This window comes from Meriones unguiculatus, chromosome 21 (assembly GCF_030254825.1).
Source record: "Meriones unguiculatus strain TT.TT164.6M chromosome 21, Bangor_MerUng_6.1, whole genome shotgun sequence".
Classification (NCBI taxonomy): Eukaryota; Metazoa; Chordata; class Mammalia; order Rodentia; family Muridae; genus Meriones; species Meriones unguiculatus.
In genome coordinates, this window is record NC_083368.1 from 46,412,005 (window position 1) to 46,430,506 (window position 18,502).

Genomic DNA, 18,502 nt, shown 5'->3' on the forward strand with positions numbered 1-18,502 from the left:
TGACCTCAAATTTACCTATAAGATGTGTAGGAGTAAAGATAGAGCAGAGATTGAGGGAATGCCCAACCAATGCCTGGCCCAACCAAAGACCCACCCAATGGGAGAGTGCCAACCCCTGATACCATGATACCTGACACCATGCTAAACTTTCAGACAGGAGCCTGTCAGAGACTCTACCCAGCACCTCAAAACAGATGCTGAGATTCACAGACAAACATTGGGTGATGCTTTGGGAGTCTTGTGGAAAAGTGGTAGGAAAGAGAAAAGGACCTGGAGGTGACAGGAGCTTCACAAGAAGACCATCAGGGCCAACTAACCAGGACCCAGAGAGGTTTGCTGAGATGGAAGCATCAACCAAGAACCATGCATGAACTGGATCTAGGCCCCTACACAGATGTAGCAGATGGGCAACTTAGGCTTCAAGTTGGTCCTCTAGCAAGGGAAATGGGGACTACATTGGAACAGATTCACTTTTCAGCTTTTTGATCACTTTCCCCTGGAGGGACTACCTTGACAGGCCACACCGGAAGAAAACACTCAGTCCTGATTCAACTTGATGAGCTGGGATGGATGGGAAAGGGAGCTCTCTTTTTCTGAGGAAAAGGGGAAGGACAGAGGGCAGAGAGGGAGGGTATGGTTGGGAGGGAAGAAGGGATGGGGCTACAATCAGCATGGCAAAGTGAATAAAAAATAAATAATTTTTAAAAAAGAAAAAATATTATAAGATTATCCTCCAAACTCTTTAGCATTGTACTTAATTTTTTTTTGATGATCCCCAAGAGCTCTGTACCATTAAGCACATGCCTCTATGAAAGAAGGCTTAAATGGTTTTTAGCTCTAAAGCAAATCATGTCACCTTAAACATCATGAAATTACTTATGGATAGGTTGAATGTAGTACCTGCTATGCTTTGGCTCATTCCAACATGATCTGGCAGATGAGTTGTTTGGTACATAACGTGCTGCAGTAGGTTTCCAGGCAATTAGGGTCATTGTACTTAGCATTGGAGATGCTGATGGTGCTGTTCCCCATTAAAAGGACAGGGGAAAGCAGCCAAGACATAGAACAACAGCAGGGCATCTTTTACACCCTACATTTTATGAAAACATACATACATATATAACATGTTAAAAATATATCTTTGCTTGTGTAAAGGCTGAAAACAAATCTCTTCTCCTCTTTCTGTTCCTGAGTGGTTACTTCCCAATGGACTGTTCCCAAGGCTCGGCTGTGATCCTGGGAGTCTAGCCGCACTCCATCTAAACCACCTGTCCCTCCTCTTATATGGTGACAAAACATACTGTGTCAGCTGGCCAACCATCTGATCTATTTGGATAGTGCTCCCAAGAGGAAATTCTGTCATAGGAGCTGGAGAGAGCACAAGAGTTGCCAGTCGTAAGCCCTGAACATTACAAGTTTGTTTAAGAAATCCAGGCATCAGTGCTGAAGTGCCAGCCTCCTCTTTGGACAGCACTATTGCACAGGGCATGCTGCTGTCAGAACTATGTGGAATGCTCCTTGGTAAACTTGATTTTAAATATTGGGGTCTTAATTTACCACTCCAGGTTTTATTTATTTGTTGGTTCAGGGTCTCATTAAGTAGCCCAGGCTACTCTTGGACTTGTGATCATCACAGCTTAGCCCTCTAATTTTGGGATTCTAAGTGAGCATCACCACTTCCAGCTGCAGTGTTTTTCTCAGCTAATGGCTTTGGGTGCATACATCTGATGCAGTGGAGAGCTGATTCATGCCAGTTCCACTTTTGGGGAAAAAAACATTGCTCATGGAACAGATGCTAATATGTTTAGAATTTCATATTTCTATATCTGATAGTCTATGTAGTATCTGCCAAAAGAGGGCATGTTTAACTCTGAATTGACCTCATGTTGGAGAATATTCTCTAATTTTACTGGTTGAATTTATTCCATTAAAACTACCGCCTTGCCACACATACCATCAAACCTTTTACCTTTATTGTGGCAACAAACCAAACCAAACCAACCAACCAAACAAACTTCCAAAAACCGAACCGAACCAAACCAAAAACCAACTTTAAACTCTAGTAATTTCACTCTACTCTTTCCCCCACCCCTTTTCACTGGGTGATTTTCAGTTAGTACTAGCAGAAGAGTTTTTCTGGAGTACCCAAGGACTGCTCTGGGGGGCAGTTCTCAGGAGCCTTAGGATGTGGAGACTGTGACGGCGAACGGGAAAGCCTGGCTGCTGTCTCTGGAAGACATGAGGTGGTTTCCATTTAAGGCTTTAGAAACCAGTCACCCTGTAATGTGGGCTTGAGTCCCTACTGCAGAGTTTTTGTTTTATTTGTTACTTTTTGGTCTTGTTTGTTTTTGTTCCCAAGACAGCATTTCTCTGTGTATTCCTGACTGTCCTAGGACTTGCTCAGAGATCTGTCCACCTCTGCCGGAATTAAAGGCTTGCGCCACCACTGCCCGGCAACAGATTTATGGGATTTTTTTTCTCTCTCTTTGAGATTAATATAATGACAGCATTTGTACCTTGCCATTCCACTCTCCAAATGCTTCTGTATATCCCTCTCACTCTCCGTCAAATTCATTCATGTTTTACACTGAAACTACTTTCTTTGTAGCAAGTAGATTTATTATATAGTATAAATTCTGCTTTTAACACGTGTGCTGCTTTCTTCTTCCTGTGAAGACTAGAGATGTTTGTGTGTCAAAGAGTCATGAACAGGTAACTGGTTTGAATGAGAATGCCCCCAGTTGGCTTATATATCTGAATGCTTGGTCCCCAGTTGGTAGAACAATTTTTGGGGGAATTAGGAGCCTGTGACCTTTCTGGAGGAGGCATGCTGCTGGGGGTGGGCTTTGAGGTTGCAGATGACTGGAGTGTGTGCCCAGTGCGCCTCTTTGCATGCAGCTTGTGGACTAGGATCTCAGCTGCTACTCCAGTGCTGTGCCTACCTGCTTCTCGCCACGCTCTAACCCTCTGGAACAGTGAGCCCGAATAAATGTTTTCCTTTGTAAGTTTCCTTGTTCATGATGTCTTCACAGTATTAGAAGGTTCATTAAGATAGTCATTAAATTACCCAGACCTGTAAAACAATGGAATGAGTCTTCTTCAAAAGAGAACATGAGTGAGGAACGAGAACGCAGAGCAGCACAGTGGTACAAATTCTTTTAAAGAATATTTGCAGAGTACAAAGAGCTGAAAACTGGTTGCTATGGGAACGCTTATTGGGATGTTCCTTTCAAATATGAGTGTTCCCTGTATGTTGTTTTGCATTGTACTACTTTTGACATGCATCGTCTATATTCCTTGATAGAATCATTCTTTTTACAAACGAATGTTCCTTCTTTCACAATATAGCAGAATTTTTATAAAGTTACTTCTTTCACAATATAGCAGAATTTTGATAAAGCATATTTTGCCTTAAAAATAAGACAGTCATTTTTTTTTTTCAATGCAGTTTATTCAGGAACCTTGAACAATCATCTGACCCTGGGTAAAGCCAGCCCACTTTAAATAGCCTCTGGGTAGCCAACCTCAGCATGCCACGTGGGCAATGCAGATAGGTCCACATACATGGAAGCAAGCCAGATCCTCAGCCTTAGCCAAATGTGGAGTTGTTTGTGACAGAGAGCACTCACCATCGGGAAGGTGGAAGGTGGAAACCAGCTCCATCTTTCAGGCGCGGCATTACGCAGCTCTCTACAGTTCCCCCTTTTTGTTTTGGACACATCAGCATTTTTTTTTTCATAAGCTGTTTACCCATATGTTTGATAAACAGCTAATGGTCTTGTTGTTATCTGCTTTCTGCTATGATGATTGAATACTATAGCCCAGGTCAATTAGAAGCAGTCTGTTTCTTTGGCTTACAGTTCTGGAGGTGGGGAAGTCCAACTGAGGGATGTCATGTTAAGGAAGTCTTAGGTCTGTTGCATACCAGCACAGAATATAGGTGGCAGAAACTGAGAGATGTGGGTCCATCCTGTGTTTTAAAATCAGGAGCTTGAAGGGTAGGTAACCAATGTGATAAGGGAATTATTTCATTCTTGGGGCCCAAATGTCTAGTACCCAGTCACCCTTAACAGTCTTTCCTCTCAGATCTGTTAGAATGCCTGTGACATTTCAACATGCATTTTAGAGGAGATGTAGCACCCCACGTGTCTGTGTCTCCATCCCTGGAATCTGTAGACATGTTACATTGAATGGGAGAAAATAAGATGGAAGTAAGATATTGGTATACTGGCTAAACTATATTAGTATAGAGGCATTCTTAGGTCTTCCAAGTGGGATCAGTATAATTATGAGGGTTCGTAAGTGTGGATTGGGAAGACAGAGGTCAGAGTAATCTGACTGAGAATGTCACCTTCTTTTGTTACCTTTAGATATGGAAGAAGAGACTCTTTAGGGAAGAGGTATTCATGGCTTTATATAACTTTTCAGAAGTGTTATTTTTATAAAAATTCATGTATGTATTTCTTTTCTCCTTTGGCTTACCTAAATAAGAGGTCTCAGCGCTGGGGGCCAGAGAGATGGATCTTGATTAACATAGCTTATTGTTCTTCCAGAAGATCCAAGTTCTGTTTCCAGTACCTGTGTTGCGTAGGTGGAAACCATCTGTAACTCCAGCTCCAGGGGATCAAACACCTTCTTCTGGCCCCTGCACATGGATGGCAGACACAGACATCTGTACATGAATAAAAATAGAACTAAATCTTTACAATCTTTTTCAGTTCATATTTTAAATTTCCTTTAGTTTTCTTTTTGAAACATGCTTTAAAAAAGATCTGGACACTCATTTTCTTGTAAAAAAAAAAGTCTTCCTAATAGTCTTTATGTGGCTGTAGTGTGATTTGTTTAAATGGTACTCTTGACTGTCTAATACATTTCTGTGGCTGTAGATAATATTTGTATGAATGGACTCCTCATTTGTGAGTTTAGGATTTTGCTAAATATTGTTAAATTACTTGAAAGAAGTCATTTGTATTGTTTGTTGCTGAAATCTGGGATAGATTGTACCTTGATTTTTAGTCACAATGAAGAGGAAAATGTAAGACTAAGAGATTAAAGATCTATCTGTATTACTTTTTAAATATAATGCCAAATACTGTGGCACTGCAGGGAAAGATTCTCATTTGTCCAGCTTGTCTGGGCTTTAGCCACCCTGTGGCTCTTATGGGAGTGATGAGAGTGTACATGGGCACTCTGCCGTGCTCTCCTGCCTACTTCCCCTGGGATAACTGCACAGTCATGATGAAGGGAGGGAAGGCTCATCCAATCCAACTTTGTCTTTTACCCTGTGTGTGATACCGATACGTCTAGAAACAGCACTGAGCTACAGTGCAGTGTTTCTGGATGAGTTTTATTCCTTTGACCACATATAACTTTTCTTTAGAAGGGGACTTAAGACACAGGCATGCCTTGATTTCATAACAACAAATAAAGTGAGACTCTGAGTAGGAGGAACCATGTTGCATTTCTTTGAGCCCCTGTAGAACGTATAGAACATGGAGTTGTCAATAAAACAATCAGCAGAGATGTATGACAGTGCCTGCTGTAGCCCACAGTGCTCCTTGCTGTGAGAAGTTAAGACCCCACAGCTTTCTCACTCACAGAAAGGACGGCAGTGCACAGCAGACGTGATCCAAGTAGACCATCAGCCCATGACTGAAAAGCTCATGGATGAAAACAGCATGTCTGTTCAGCTTCTTTCTCTATTTAGAAATCAGGTTGAACAATCATTTAGCATCTTGAAAGTCTTTATTAGCATACATGATGTATAGTAATCAGTTTCACTGTGACATTTTAATGCACATATGTAATGTGTTTTGAATATGTCCATTTTCTATTCCCTTTGCTTGTCCTCATCCTCAGTTCCTCTAATCCCTCTTCTTCCCAACCAGTTGTTCCCCTTCTGAAGTCATGCATTTGTGTGCATGACTTTGTGAATTTTATTGAAGTTGCTTCCCTGGGCTTCGGTTGGGGGAGGCGTGGTTTATTTACAGGAGTATGCATAGCTTCTAACTAGTGGCTCCCGCAATGAAGATGGCTCCCCTCCCAAGCAACCATTAACTGCCTAGAGATCTGTAGGAGATTCATTTTACAGTGTTTAAATTGGTATTTAACTTAAATTTTTTTATTAATGTATAATAGGTTACTTTATATTAACAGGATTACTTTTTTCTGCCATGTATTTTTAAAATATACTTTTGAGTTCGTTTTTTGTCTCTGGCATTTTTATCAGCTGTAGAAATGTTTAGTATCTGCGTAACCAGCTTTATAATTGTTGCTTGTGGCATTTGTTTTGTACCTTACAACCAAAGGCTGGGTTTTCCCTAAAATTAAAGACCGCATAAGACCCTCTCCCATATTAATTCTTGCTGCCTGCATTCTTCTCAGGTTTACTTTTGAATCTTTGATGTAGTAATGGCATTTTTCCTCTTTCTATGAAAAACTCTTTAATATAATCTATAGTTTTTCTGTTAAGTATATAACATCCTTTCATATTTCTAATCTGTCCTTTAGTTAGGCTGTTATTTAAATAATTTCTTTTTATTTTTGAAAATTCTAGCAAACTGTTTAGAAGTAGGGCAAGCAATGTTTTGAGCAATCATTTCAACACACACAAAAAAAAACCCTCTTGTTTTTCCTTTAGAACTAATGCATTAGGGCTGAGGGCATAGGTCAAGGTAGAACACTTGAGTAACATGTCAGAGGATCCTCTGGTTTCCATTCATAATACTGCCAAGAAAGAAAAAGCATCAACATAGTAATTCATAAAGGATGAAACGGGCATTCAAGAATGAGCTTTTGTTGAGTCATTACCAAATGCTGGCAATAAAAACTCTGGCACTTTGCTGATTGCTAGTTAGCTCTGTACTTTCTCAGGGCTATTTAGAGCAAGTCAGGGTGTGGGTGTGTGTCCAGTCTGGTGTTTTTGGTTTTAACTTTTAAACTTAATTTTCCAGTAGAAGACTAGAGCCACATTATTTGTGCTGTATTGTCTTAGTGTTGTTTGAAACCGGTGTTGATGAAACTAATAACACATGAAACAAACATTAGTATGAATTGCTGGGACATCTGTGACCATTCCGTTTCAGTTTTTCCATTGTGTACTAATAAAATTCTGTTCTATTTGAAAAAGTCATGTTTGAGACAAATTAATTGTCAGTTCAAAGATATTTTCTTGATTAAATATTCATTTTCTCCTTGGTAATGGCCTCACATTTCAAAGTCTCAGGGGAGGGGAGGGTATTTTCTGTGCTGTTGAATTGCTGTTAGCCGATGAAGGCTTGTTATGAGTGGACTCTTAAAGGAGCCTGACCTCATCTCCCAAGATGAAGAAGAGGCTGCCTACATGATCACAGAGCACAGCTGCTGCTCTCACAGGACTCTTGTGGAATGTTCACAGATGCCATGTCAGTCCTGTAGAGTTCATTTCTCCTGATAGTCACCTTCAATTCCAAATGTGCAAGGTGAAACCACTCATGAGGGAGCAAGCGTGATCTCCACTCCAGTTGTGGACAGTCTAGTGACTGAGTATTAGTGCCTGCTGTTCTGAAGATGAAGATGATAGTTTTGTGCTTCTTAAGAATCCAACCACTTTTCTCTAAGTGTCTGTACTTCTTGGGCCAAGAGGCTTTGAAAGTCCAATGGAAAAAAAAAGTCTTATCACTAAAGCAGCAGCTCTGGAGGATGCTTGCTTGCTCTTCCTCTTAGACCACGCCTGCCTCTCTTCATTAGTTTCCAGCTTGCACTGACCTTTCTCAGCTCTGCAACATTAAACGAAATACTTCTATTCTTTCCTTATTTTCCTCGACCATTTTTTTTTTGGCATCATAAAGACAAGAAAGAAGTTTATTGTGCTTTTGACTTCCATATCTTTTCAAATGTTCCATATTTGTATTTTAGTGAAAGGGAAAAGGAAATGAAAGACAGAGGGAAAGAGGAGCTTATCTTTCTAATAAGGCAAACCTGATATCTTTCTTTTGCTTAAGAGGAGCAGAGAATTTAAGAGCTGGGAGTAGGAAGTGGCCCTGTAAAATGCTGTCTTCTGCACATGCCATGGCTGCTGTACTCATAAATTCACAGCATCCTCATACTGAGCAACTCACAGGATCAAGCTAGTCAAATTTCCAGCATGGATGAGGGTCTGCTCACAAGGTCCCATCCATCATTGAGGAGCTATGGGCAGTTGTTTGTAGCTGGGGAGAGATGGTCATTCCTTTGTGATGGGTGGGTGTAGATGTAGCCACTGGTAGACTGTTCAGGTTCTAGTGGATGGACCCACACCCATGCATATAAGGGCAGCAATAGGTGGATGCAGTGAGATATTTTATAAAACAAACAAACAAGAGGATATCTGTATATATAAATATCCCTTGAAAATTCACACACACACACACACACACACACACATACATACACACACACTTATACGCCAAAATCAGGACCCTTTGAAAGCTTGACAACATCTGCATTCTTTGTGTACATGATTCATATAATTCTTTTTTTTTTTTTTTTTTTTTTTAATGGCCAACTGAAAGTCTTTATTCCAGTCAGGTGGGACCACACCCAAGTGTGTAGCCTCAAGTGTCCAGAACATAGGGTTTAAGAATTTTTTTTATTATCATTTATTACAATTTATTCATTTTGTATCCCAGCTGTGTCCCCCTCCCTCATCTCCTCCCAATCCCACCCTCCCTCCCTCTTTTCCCTCTACACCCCTCCCCTAGTCCACTGATAAGTGAGGTCTTCCTCCCCTTCTATTTGACCCTAGGCTATCAGCACTCATCAGGACTGGCTGCATTGTCTTCCTCTGTTGCCTGGCAAGGCTGCACTCCTCCTGGGGAGGTGATCAGAGGGCCTGTCAGGTTCATGTCAGAGAAAGCCAGCGCTCTCTTTACTAGGGACCCCACTTGGAGACTGAGTCTATGGGCTACATCTGAGCTGGAGTTCTAGGTCCTCTCCATGCATTGTCCTTGTTTGGGGTATCAGTCTCTGCAGGGCTCCCAGGGCTCAGTTTGGTTTTGTTTTGTTTTTTTTTTCTTTTTTCTTTTTTGCTCTGTTGGTCTCCTTTGTGGAGTTCCTGTCCCCTCCAGGTCTTTCTACCTTCCTTTCTTTCATAAGATTACCTGCATTCTGCCTAAAGTTTGGCTACGAGTCTCAGCCTCTTAAGATGGGTTTTATTATCCCATTTCATACAAGATAAAGTGATTTCAGCAAAGGTTTGAAGAAACATCAAAAACTAATAGTTGTTCAGTCATCTACCATTATTTCTCTAAAATAATTCATTTGTAAATGGAAATATATAGACATTTCTAGTTAGTCTTGACCTGACCTCCTGACCTCACCCAGTGGCCCAGTTGATATTTCTGCATTCCATAAACATCTGAAGTTGGATATGTGCCTCACCTGAGTCTCATGCTTCCTCCTGTTCACCCCGTTACCCCTTTTCAGGCAATGAATTTCCTATTCTTTTGGTTACTCAGGTTAGATATACTGAAGCAATTTATGACTCCTTTACTTTTTATACTTCACATGTACTGTCTAAAGGCCCTGTTGGCCTTACCTTCAAAATATATCATCACTGCCTCTACCATTGCTGCCTCAGCCCAAAGCACTATCTCCCTGAATCACCATGGAGGTGTTCTGAAGAGTGTCACTGTCCTCACCCCTGCCTACCCACAGAACAGTCATTAACCAGACAAGGGCTTTTCCATCTCCAGGCAAACTCTATGAGCTAAAGCACTTAAAGGACCTTACTCCATTACCCCTTCCATGCTGACTTTCACTGAAGTCCCTTTTGCCAGCTTGCTATACGATATCGGGGGTTCTTGCTGCCCCTTGAGCACTACATGTTATGTTGATTTAGGGTCATGGTCCCTCTACCTGGAATATCCTTTTTCCTTTTCTGAAGGCTCACAAACCTTATTGCAAATGGTGCCTTCCTGGTGAGGCTTACCTAGACCACTTACTTGATGATACCCTTAATTTATACTGTTTAATTTCCCTCTATCACATGTAGCAGTCATTTGTTTATTTACCTGTGTTAATTATCTTTCCTAGCTTTGAGCCCTGACTCAAACCAAACATATTCTTAAGGGCAGGGAATTTTGTTTGTCTGGCTCATTTTTGTGGTCCTAGCACTTATGTCCAGGCTTAGCATGTTGTTGCTGGCCAATAAAGTTGATGAAGTGAATAAATTACTCACAGACATGTATCAGTCTCTGTTAAGAGTGAGTGATATGGGAAACATCCTTTGATTTTCAACTCTTACTTGAATTCACCTTTTTAGGGTTTCTGCTATTAGTTAAAAGAAAATGAAGGTGAAAGGAGTTCCAGTGTCCAGTGGTGGAAGGAATCTGTGTGTGTGTGTGTGTGTGTGCATTGTACTTGGTTGGTATCAGATACTTAATAAAGACACATAGGATGTACTCATCTACACCTTACAAACCTCTATGAGGTGTGTGATCTGTATTTGGGAGATAGGGAAACTTCTTAGGGTGATTATGCACCTTGCTGAAAGCCAACCTTGCTGTAAGTGGCATAGAGAGAGCGGCAGCCATGTTTGTCAGCTTTTCTCTGCAGCTCTGCTAACTGCTTTTCTATTAGCTCTCACCACCCTTCCTGTGGGGTATGGTTTATTTTTCTATTTTGAAACATAAGACCCTTCCTAGTGTGCACTTAGTCGGCTTAGGAGCTTTACCTGTTTTCTTCTTCCTCAAGGGCTCCACCAGCTACAGTTTCTCTTGAAAATGTGTTTCATAAGGAAGCACTATTCCTAGTTGTCTGAGAAAGCACCAGATTGATTTCCAGAGTGGTTGTACAAGTTTACACTCCCACCAGCAGTGGAGAAGGGTTCCCCTTTCTCCACAACCTCTCCAGCATTGTTGTCACTTGAGTTTTTGATCTTGGCGATTTTGATGGGTGTAAGGTGAAATCTCAGGGTTGTTTTGATTTGCATTTCCCTAATGGCTAATGAGGTTGAGCATTTCTTTAAGTGCTTCTCTGCCATTCGATATTCCTCTATAGAGAATTCTCTGTTTAGCTCTGTTCCCAGCCATACCACTCCTAGGCATATATCCAAAAGAGGCTCAAGTACACAAAAAGGACATTTGCTCAACCATGTTTATAGCAGCTTTATCTGTAATAGCCAGAAGCTGGAAACAGCCCAGATGCCCCTCAACTGAAGAATGGATGCAGAAACTGTGGTACATCTATACAATGGAGTATTACTCAGCAATGAAAAATAAGGAAATCGTGAAATTTGCAGGTAAATGGTGGGACCTGGAAAGGATCATCCTGAATGAGTTGTCCCAGAAGCAAAAAGACACAGATGGTATATACTCACTCATATAAACAATACAACATAGAATAAACCCACTAAAATCTGTACATCTAAACATACTAAGCAAAAGAGAGGACCCTAACTAAAATGTTCAATACCCATCCTGAAAGGCAAAGAGGATGGACATCCAAAGAAGAAGAAAACAGGATACAACCTAGGAACCTGCTACAGAGGGCCTCTGAAAGCCAGAAGAAGAAAACAGGAAACAACCTAGGAACCTGCCACAGAGGGCCTCTGAAAGCCTCTGCCATGCAGACTGTGAAAGCAGATACTGAGCCTGATGGCCAACTGACAGGCAGAGTGAATGGAATTTTATGTAAGAAGTGGGAAATAGTAAGAGCTGGAGAGGACAGGAACTCCACAAGGAGAGCAACAGAACAAGAAAATTTGAACACAGGGAACTTCCCAGAAACTCATACTCCAACCAAGGACTATTCATGGAGGTAACCTAGAACCCTGACAATGCAGCCACTTCTGATGAGAACTGATAGACTAAGATCAGAAAGAAGGAGAGGAGAACCTCCCCTATCAGTGGACTTGGGGAGGGGCATGAATGCAGAAAGGGGGGGGGGAGGATGGGACCGGGAGGGGAGGAGGGAGGGGCTTATGGGGGGATACAAAATGAATAAAGTATAATTAATAAAAGTTAAAAAAAAAGAGTCCCCGAGTACAATGAAGAGTAAGGTAAAAGGGCCAAAAGAGAAATGTTCTATAAATAATTTGTAAGATACTGCAATAAAAAAAAAATCTCAGCAGCAATGTCAAAAAAAAAATAAATAAAATAAATAAATAAAAGAAAATGTGTTTCATGGCACCCAGAAGGCTGTGTGCGTGCAGTCTCACAGGCTTGCCAGCTGTGTTTCCTCCTCTAAGCTGCCCATGACTCCACTTCCTGCCTAGGGAATCTGTTCTTTGCATCCCAGTGTACAGGTTACTTCAGTGAAGGCTTTTAAAGCTTTTTTGGGGGGAAGATAGGTGGATTCTGGCAACTGTAAGTGCTGTTTGCTATTCTATGTGTTATGTTACAGTGAAGTCTCCAAAAATGGTTATTTTGTTTCATTCTTCTTTGCTTTGCTAATTAATGCCTTAGATGAGGTGATCTCTCTCCTTTCTCTCTCTCTATATATCTGTCTGTTTTTCCCTCTCTGTACACACACACACACACACACACACACACACACACACACTACTAAGTGTCTTTAATTACATGATATGGTAACTCATTGGCAGTGGATAGTAGGAACATTTGAAGACTTTGCACTTAAAAGTGGAAGAATGAGGAGTCATGAGAGGAAAGGCAAGAAGACGCCTCCTAAATGCTCCAGATGGAGAAGTCATTAGTATTTATCACTGTAGAAGAGTTGCTCAGGACTTGGACCTACTGGAGTGAACTTGCCTTGTCACTTGGTGTTCAGCTTTGGCTGTCTTCTTACCTCTTTGAGACTTATGATAAGTCCTGGTAACTGCCTAGCAACTGGGAAAAGGACTTAATGAATAGAAATGGCCTTTGACAAAGCAAACACCACACAAACATGTAATTACCACAAGACTTTATGAGGGAGTTATTATTTGCATTTGTAGTGCATGGCTGTATATCTAAATTGCACTGAATAGACTCGACAGAAATACAGAGACTTTGTGGGTGTTACTCTAGGGGCTCACCATTTAGAATAATTTCTGCTACTCACCCTCATTCCCATCCCAAGAAGAACCTATTTGGAGTCTAGTATTTGTTGTTATTTTTTGAGGTACAACATCTGATCATGTACTCCTTACTCTGAAAGATTAATTCAGACTGAACTTAGAAGTACAAAGTCCAAGCAAGGACAGCTTGACTCTTCACAGTCCATTCCTGGAGTCTTGCTTTTGCTTCCTTCATACTCTTGGACAAAAGTTTACAATAGTTTGCATTCTGCTTATTATTTTTCTTATTGAGTGTTTTTTTTTTTCAGAGCTACACAGCATATTGCAGGACATGTGGAGTAAGAGGACCCTATGTCTCTGGTGCTTTTGCAGAGGGTTTCTTCTTTGTATAAGGGGTTTCTGACAACATATTAGTGCTTATCATCTTCTTTAGATAGACTGAAGAAATAAAGAGCTAGTGCTGAAATTTTTAAACACTTAAATAAAGAGGTTTTGGAAAGGGATACTGTAGGAAGAGGAAACAATTAGATCCTGAGAGTAGTGTGTGTGTGTGTGTGTGTGTGTGCATTGTACATGTGTGTGTGTGTGTGTGTGTGTGTGCCTGTGTGTGTACACACATGTATGTGTAGCAGAGAGATTTGTTCATTTTTATTTTTACAGGTATATATATGTTACTATCATGTCTGTCTGGCGGTGATCTCAAGTACATCTTTGGGTGCTGAATTGAGCTTAACTGGGAAGGGAGAGATATGCATAATTAAGCAGCTCAGGTCAAATAGTGGTCCTGACCATTATTGTCTAAGTTCTGGTTCTGAGTAGTGGTCCTTAGGTCCTTATGCTGTCATCACTGAAGGGGGGTTTCTATAAGATGTTTCCTATAAGATGATTACTTTTGATCATCTCAGCCACAGCTGAGGGGTGAGCTGCCATGCAAAGTTTTGTTTTCTAGATGTAGTGTGTACTGTATAAAAGACAGCACTTGGAGGCCACTTTGCAGTAATTAAAATTCTATGCCTTTAACTCTATAGACTTTTGCATAATATTTAGATAAAATTTAGACATACCTGCCCATACATTGTAGTTTCAGATGTATATGTTTAAAGTATTAAAATCTCCTTAAAACAGTTGTTTATAAAGTAGTCATTAAAAGACTTTGTCATAACATTAAGAACTGTGATTTTGTTAAGTCCCAGTTTCCTATACAAAGCCAGAAGTTATTGTAATTAAACATAAAAATATGCCCTGTATGCCAATACTTCATAGAAGTTATTAGAGCAGTGCAGTATTTTTTAGAAATATCTTTATTGAAAATAGATTTTTGGGCTGGAGAGATAGCTCAGAGGTTAAGAACACTGGTTGTTCTTCCCAAGGTCCTGAGTTCAGTTCCCAGCAACCACATGGTGGCTCATAACCATCTATACTGAGATCTAGTGCCCTCTTCTGGTGTGCAGGCAGAATAATGTATAAATAATAAATAAATCTTTAAGAAAAGAAAATAGATTTTTATATAATATATACTGATTATGGTTTCTCCTACTCTTTCCACTTCCACCCCTCCCATCTGAATCTGTCTTTTTCTGTCTCTCATTAGAAACCAAACAGGATTCTAAGGAATAGTAGCAAGATACAAAAAGATTCAATAAAATAAAATATAATAAAATAAAAGAAAACTAATATATTGGAATTGGACAGGACTAACAGAAGAAAAAGATCCCAAGAGAAGGCATAGGAATCAGAGACCCACTTGATCACAAACTCAAGAATTCCACAAAACATTAAACTGTAATCCATAATATATAGGCAAAGGACCTGATACAGACCTGTGTGTGCTGCCTCAGTCTCTATGAGCTTCAGTCCTATTGCTGTAGAGGGCCCTGCTTTCTTGATCTCCTCTCTGCTTCTTATATAGATTAGAATGATATTGTTAAGAGCTTTTTCTTGCTTTAGACACAGAATTATGTTCTAGCTTTATATCAGTAGATTAAATTTTGGATTTAGAAAATCCATTAGATACATGTTCAGTTTGTAGGTTTTTACAAAATTTTAGGTGTAGACAAAATTATTTCTTAAAATAAGACACTTTAAAAATATTTTTTCTTTTAGTCAAAACATGATCAGTTCCTTTCCTGTTTTCTGTGTGTAGAGCTATGCTTATTAAAAATTTCACAGTAGCTAATCTCATGCTCAGCAAACATACAGGAAGCAAGCTGTCTTAAACTTCTTTCCTGTGCATTGGAAATTTATGAAAACACATTTGTCACTAGTTCCAAATATATTATAGAAGAGACCTGATCCAAATTATATTCATGACAGGATGGAATGGAGTAAGGACATCTGTGATTATGCGTAGACTTTACAATGTTAAGATGTCTCTGTAGCTCTCTAAGTGGCAACTAAAGCTGGGTATTAAAATGACTCATTTTTCCTTTTTTGCTTCAGTCCCAAATTTTACATTTAACTCTTTAAGTGACTTAATTTTAGTTATGTTTAGCTAAGATTACAACCTGGAATAAACATTCTTTCTGTTTTTGTCTCTGTCTCCATGTTTCTCAATCTCTATGTTGCTCTGTCACTCTCTCCCTTACCTCCCTTCCTCCTTCCCTCCCTTCTTCATTCTTTCCCTTCCTTCTTTTTCTTTCAAAATAAGCAGTAATTGAAGTGGGCAGGAGGAAGATAGACAGGTAATCTAGCTTTATATGTTATTGTAGTGAAAGTTTTTTTTAATACACTCATATATACATGTTAAATTAAGCATTCCAAGAATGGTAATTTGAGTGTTTAATAAGTTAAAAAAATGTAAGACTAATATGGCCACAGGTCTCTTACCAAGTTATTTTCAGGAATTCTAGGGACAGGCTAAATTTTGCCCCATTGCTCTTTTTGACACAAAATGATTACATCAATTCAGATTATATTTCTACATAAATTGTCATGAAATTACAAAAGTCTAGTTATCTAGAACTTCCTCAAGAGCATCAAATAGTGTCAATTTAGATTTCTCATTAATGTCCTGTGACTACAAAAACTGCAGTAGAAATTTCCCAATAATTCTTGTTGCTTTATATACAACATGTCATTTCTGCGCTACATAACAAACACAGATTCACAGATATCAAGTTCACTGGTCACACCAGCTGATGCCTAAATAGTTCAAGTGAATCTAGATTTGCTCTGAGAGACCGCAAGATAAGGCTTGTCAGATAAATGAGAGACACAATAGTTAAACACAGCTTCAGATTGGACCAAGAGCTCACGGAACCTAACAGGAAGTTAATGTGAGACATTAAAATTAGCTTTAAAAAAGACCCAAACAGCTCAAAAGAGCTTTGGAATTGACAAGAAAAATGAAGAGAATGGCTCCATGTACCTTTATTGGGGAGAATTTAATCTTGGCTACTTTGCCGAAGAGTGGTTGAAAGCACCTAGTGCTGATAAAATGAGAAAAACAAACAAACAAACAAACAAAAAAAAAACAAAAAAAGGAAAAAACAAATATGTAGCATAAAAGTGATTTCAACTGCTGAGTGGGATCAAAATCTTTCCTTTTCATCCCAAACTAACTTGCTGATGCAAAGCAAGAATTTTGCCCCCAGCTTAGTTTGCCAAAGTTGTAACCAGTGTTTTCAGGTTAAAAGCCTGGACTCCAGAAACTCCAAGTCAGGCTTAATCACTTACCAAAGGATCCCTAGTAGATCCTTTATACACAAAGTGAGAGTAAAGAAACCGAGAAATGAGATGTATTCATTGTGGCCAAAATGGGAAGAGGGACAGATAAGAGGGTCCCTAAGGCAGCCTTTTGAGTGCTGGAATCAACAGTGTGAGCCCTGTGTGGGTGATACTCTACCTATTAGGGGTGCTAAAGTGGTTCTGCTTCTAATTTTTGGAGGAACCAATATTCATTTCCTTTTACCTCTACAAAATTCAGACTTTATAGACAAATGGACAAAACAGTTAATTCACATGAGGGGATATGCAGTTAGTAAAGTAAACAAAAGTATTTCTTAAGTCCTGATGAAGGCTATTGTGTGTATTTATAGCATATAAATTATTTTATTATTATTGAGGTAATCTTCTCTTCACAAACAGCAAGAAATTCACATAGGCAAAGTTGCAGTAAAATTTATATACCTATTTCATATAGTAGGGAAATGGATAGTCTTTTGGAATGTGGAGAAGATGAAAATGTGGGTAATGGCTTTGGAAAGTGTCCCTTAGAATTACCCCAAGGAAATATGTATGAACTCAATGAGCAAACTCTACTGTCCTCAATCACAAAGCGTTGAAAAGATCCCAGTGTTCACAGAAAGGGAGCTGGTAGGCTCGTGATGCTCGCTAACCTGGCTGTCCCATCAGGTCATTAAGATGGAAAGCATGAAGCCAAAATACTTGGGACATACATTTAGGAATCACTTTCATTAGAATAGAACCTATAATATGATTTCAAGAATCCTGTTTATCTGAGAGCTATTAGGCAATGAAGCAGTTTCATCAAGAGGATAGTTTATAGGGGATTTTCAGATAATTAAAATAATGTACAATGTAATGGTATTTTTCTATTAATAACAAGAAAGGAAATCTAATTCTTGCCAATTGAAAGCATCGTGGAGTTCATGGGAAACGAGAGACTTCAGGTCCCCGAGGTGAGTGGGTTGTAGGGAATCAACAGATTGGTTCTTTGGCTTTGTGCCGACTGTTCATGTCACACAGTTCTACCCTGAGACTCTAAAACTGGAAATTGGGCACGGGGCGGGGGCAGCTGTCATAAGATTCAACTCACTGGCCTAGCACCACCTCCGTGCTGCTTGTTGAGCTTATTAGAACCTTGCTTTCCACCACCTCTGTGTATGAGAGGTAAGTGGAGACTAGGAGGTTACTTGCAAAAAGCAGTTCACAATGCTCTTTGCAAGGAATAGATACAGATTAGTCAACACCCAAAGAGATTAGATATCCGAAGTGCGGGGCAGTCTAAATCCCTAGTGGTAAGGAACAACTCAACAACTTCATGTATAATGCTCTGCTTTCTGTAAAATGCTAGTTGAAGTGTCTGTGCACACAGAGAGAGCATGGCAGAACAGAGATTGACTTAGTAATGAGAATGGGTGGTTGGGACCCTCAGTCACTGTAGTGGCTGCTAGAGGGTGACATTGGCACTATACTAATGTGTGCAGCTGTGCAGTGTCAGAAAAAGAAAGTAATATTTGTACTACTCACTCGGGAAATACGAATTAAGACAGAGCTTAAGAACACAAATGTATTTTCAGAATAAATTTCTGGTTCAGTCTGAGTCAGAGGGCAGTTAGTTCATCAGTGATTGGTGTCTGATGGTATCAGTCAGCATGGCCTGCCATATCAAAACGCCAAACCCTGGGAATTTATTACTCACATAAACGAAGACAATTCATCTGGAGATGTTAGGAGGCTGCCATGTCTGAGATGAAGACGCCAGCTGACTTGATTCCCTGGTAAGGTTCTGGTTTACATGTTGTCTTCTTGTGATCAAGTCACACATGGGCAGGGGAAGAC

The 18,502-nt window shown here is 39.9% G+C and overlaps 1 protein-coding gene across 6 annotated transcripts in view; it reads left to right on the plus strand.

Annotated features, from left to right (window-relative positions):
- St7 (suppression of tumorigenicity 7) overlaps positions 1–18,502 on the plus strand; it is a 233,144-nt gene that overhangs the window by 67,887 nt on the left and 146,755 nt on the right. The gene's annotated exons all lie outside the window — the stretch shown is intronic.